This window comes from Microtus pennsylvanicus, chromosome 13 (genome assembly GCF_037038515.1).
Source record: "Microtus pennsylvanicus isolate mMicPen1 chromosome 13, mMicPen1.hap1, whole genome shotgun sequence".
Lineage (NCBI taxonomy): Eukaryota > Metazoa > Chordata > Mammalia > Rodentia > Cricetidae > Microtus > Microtus pennsylvanicus.
This window is the reverse complement of record NC_134591.1, coordinates 60,761,961-60,766,105: the sequence shown is the minus strand read 5'-3', so window position 1 is coordinate 60,766,105 and position 4,145 is coordinate 60,761,961.

Genomic DNA, 4,145 nt, shown 5'->3' with positions numbered 1-4,145 from the left:
TGACGTTTTACTATTTTGGCTTTTTGGGGGGCCCACCACCCAGCTCCCCAAAAAAATCTCACATGGAGGCTTTTTCTTAGTTATGGACCCCTGGCCCCAGCTTGGCTGTTTCTGCCCAGCTTTTCTTGAACTATCCCATCTACCTTTTGCCTCTGGGCTTTTTCTTTTTCTTACTTCTGTATACCTTACTTTCACTTTTATTCTGTGGCTGGCTGACCCCTGACATCCTCTTCCCCTTGTTCTCTCGTCGCTCAGCTTTTTCCGCGTTTCTCCTATTTATACTGTCTGTCAGCCCCGCCCATCCTTGCTCCTGCCTTGCCATCGGCCATTCAGCTCTTTATTAGACCATCAGGTGTTTTAAACAGGCACAGTAACACAGTTTCACAGTTTAACAAATGCAACACAAACAAAAGTAACACACCTTAAAATAGTATTCCCCAACAGCCCCAATGCTAGAGAATTTTCAATACTTTCTGAAATGATGCTAAGTACATTTCTGCCACATTGTACTACATACTTATTCAAAGTGAAATTAACACTTCAGCCGTGACAATTATAAACACGAAAATACTGATTAATGTTGAAATGCTGGAGAAGTTCTAGGACCCACAGCATCAAATATTCAGCCAAGATTTCCTTCTGTTTTGTTTTTTTGAGACAGGGTCTCACTGTGTAGCTCTGGTTGTCCTAGACTTGCTCTGTAGACTAGGCTGGCCTTGAACTCTGCCTGTCTCCCGAGTGTTGGGGTTAAAGGCGGTGGACACCCCTGCCTGGCTAGCCAAGATTTCTTAGCATAAGAAAAGCACATCTGTCTCTCAGCAGCATACAAACTTGCTCGTCTGTGATAAACGGTAAATTATATAAAAGGTTGTTTTTATTTGTGTTGTGTGCATGTGTATGCGTGTTTGTAGAGGTTAAAGGTCAGCCTCAGGTGTTTCTTCCCAGGAACACCTTTTTAAAATGACTTTAAAGTATGTGTGCTGTGCCTGTGCGGGCAGGCTCCTGAAGGTGTTTGGGGTTTTGAGCCACCTGAAGTGGATGTTAGAAACCAAACTTGAGTTTCTTGGAAGAGCAGCAAGAACAGCCCAAAGTGCCACCTCTCCAGCTTCTCTCCCCTTTGGTGAGGCGGGGCAGCTGGCGAGCCCAACACCTGCCTGTTTTCACCTCCCCAGCACTGGGCTTACAATGGCACACCACCACGCCCAGCTTTCTACCTGGGTGCTGGACTGGGGCTCAGCACCTCAACTTCCACACAGGCACCTGACTGGCTGAGTGATCTCCTCAACCTGAAGGACTGTTTCTAAAACATTTATGATTATCAGTAAATGTCGTCTTAAAAAACATTTTTATTTATTTATTTTCAGGTTAGATCTCCTGTAGCTTGGGCTGGCCTCAAAACTCGATAGCTGAGGATAACTTTAAATTCCTGATCTTCAGCCAGGTGATGGTGGTGTTTGTCTTTAATCCTAGAATTTGGGAGGCAGAGGCTGGTGGCTCTCTGTGGGTTCCAGGACAGCCAGGGCTACACAGAGAAACCCTGCCTCCTGTTTCTACCTCCCAAGTGCAGGGACTGTAGATGTGCCGCACCACACTAGACTGAATATTTCAAGTGTATACTTATTTTATATAGCCGGATAATTGGGGTCACGTGGAAAGGAGCTCCAAGTGAGAACCGCTAAGCAGCTCTGCTCTAAGGACTGTACAGTGGGTTTCCCACTTCAGAGTAACTCTCAGAACAGATCTACTTGTCTACAGGCCTGAGGGATATCCATGCATCCTCACAAGATCTAAGTCTGGCCTCGGCCTCCATTCCCACCTACTACTCTACCAAGGCACTTTCACCAGGGGTAGGCACGCAGAGTGTTCCTCGGTGAGAGAAGTTTAACATCACACGATGCCAGGGCTGCCTGAGATGCCAGCGGCAGAGTGCCCCCTTTGGAGCAATGAATAATGCAGCCACCAGACACGGGGCTGGAGTTGGAAAGCTGCCAGGCAGAGCCAGCACACACCCTCCTGTGCTGCTTGTTCCAAAACCAGAGGCAGGGAAACCAACCCCTTTCCCCCACTCTGCCGCTGCTGGAAAACAGGTGGTCTTAGGGGGCTCTGAAAAACCAGCTCACCAGAGCAAGGAAGACAGAGACCCGCAACATACAGCAGGTCTTACCTGTGATGACATGGCTCCCAAGTCATTCATCGGGACACGCACACACGCCTACTGGAATTCCTCTTTTCATTCAATCACAGCTTGTAGCTGTTTCTGAACCAGAGTGTTTGAGAACCTCTTTATCCTCAGCAAAGTGTCAAAGCTGCCAGCATGGAGGCAGGAGGAGGAAGAACCAGAGACTGGCTCTGGTTTTAACTGTTCCCAGATGTAATGTCCAAGCACACAGAGGCACCAGAGAGGTGGCAACAGAACGTACCTTTGCAGGGCTGAGAACAATCCACACACCCTCCCACACAGTGCACATTCTATACACATTAAGCTACCAGTTATACAATACAAAGAAAACACAGAGAGAATTCTGCACACATAGCGGTTTTCTTCTAGGGGAGCTGCAGGTGAATTCCTCAGCCTGGCTCCTGATGCCCAGGAAGACAAGTTTTCCCCATGACTACATTTTCTCTCTCAACTCCCTTGCCCCTTGCTAGCCACGCTGACCCACAGGAACATCTTGCGTGTGGATAGTGAGCACTCCTGAGGACAGGGACCATGCCATTCTCCACCCGGCCAAGAAAGGAAAGGTTGCCCAGTGTCTTGTGGGAAAGGATCCACCAAGCCATCTTCTGAGGCTGCTCCTTGTCCCGCCTGGCTACTGGTGACACTGTACACAAGAGATCCTAAGAGACAATACCTAGCTTGATCCTCAGAACTGGCCGTAGCTGTGCACAAGAGCGAGCTCTTGCTAGGGAGGACCTTCTTGCCCACACAGCTGCACAAGTCTCTGGATCACTTCAGCAATGTCACGGGGACAAATGCATGCTGGAGTGTTCCAGCTGTGCTCGTTTGTGAGGCAGAGGGCTGCTTCCTCAGTCACGAGCTCCTCACCTGTGGGACAGGAGGCTGGTTCCCACTGCGCACCTTAGCGAAGGTCACAGGAGTAGGGCTCAGGGCATGCACGAGGCCTGTGCACAGTATTTGGTATAATGCAGTTCTCGGAGCAGAGCTGATTCTTTGTGAAGGAACCAAGGTCCAAAGCATCACTTGGTTCATCCTGACTTTGCTCAGTTTATCCTTCTTGGCCATACTGTTGCCATTTTCCAGGTCGGTCTGACAGACTTTTTTTTTTTTTTTTGAATTGTACATGACAACCCAGAAAAGCCAAAAAAATTCAGACATCCAAACGGTCCAGAGAATGCAAAGATTTGAGCAAATCAGCCATGCTGACATCTCAAGGCAATGCTGGAGATGGGGCATGGAGGAGCAGAGGGGGCTGGCTCGGTGAGCACAGGATGTCAGATTCTAGCAAGATGTCCGCAGAACAGCGGCGCCTCCAGCCCAGTTCACTCTGGTTTCGGGAAGAGCAGCAATTTCCCAGAAAAGTCGCCAGCAGAGGCAGCTTTCCAAGAGTGGGAGCACCAACGGCTTAAGGTCACTTTTGCCGGGAAGTAAATGGATGTCAAACAGGACGAACAAAGCGGCAGCTGAGGGCGCTAACAGTGGGAGCTGGGAAGGTAGCCAGAGACGTGGCCTGGGCAATAGAAGTACAGGCCTGCCAGGCAGCAGACCACTGTCCATTCCGAATTGTCCAGCCCAGCAGGAAGCAGGCATTTGTGTATATTCTGACCCAACATTTATCCAACGCCTGATATGTGGTGGGCACCAAGCCAAGGGCTGGCTTCTTATAAACTTTGTTTAATGCCGAATGTTGTAGAAGACAGCACCGTGGACTTTTGTCAGATGAGGCAGAGCGAAGTATGTGATCCACCACTAGACTGAGCTGCCTTGTCTGGCTCAACAAAGGCTTGCCCAGGAGCTGACGGCTACAAGGGTGTGGGCTCCGCTCAGGAGTACACATGTGTACTTCTTCATGACACTGTGCTAACCACCATGAATGGAATGGGCTTTAAAGACAGGTCCAGAATTCGACATCATTTTTTGTCTTGTGATTCAGAATTCTTAAAAAAAAAAAATGCCACAACAGGGA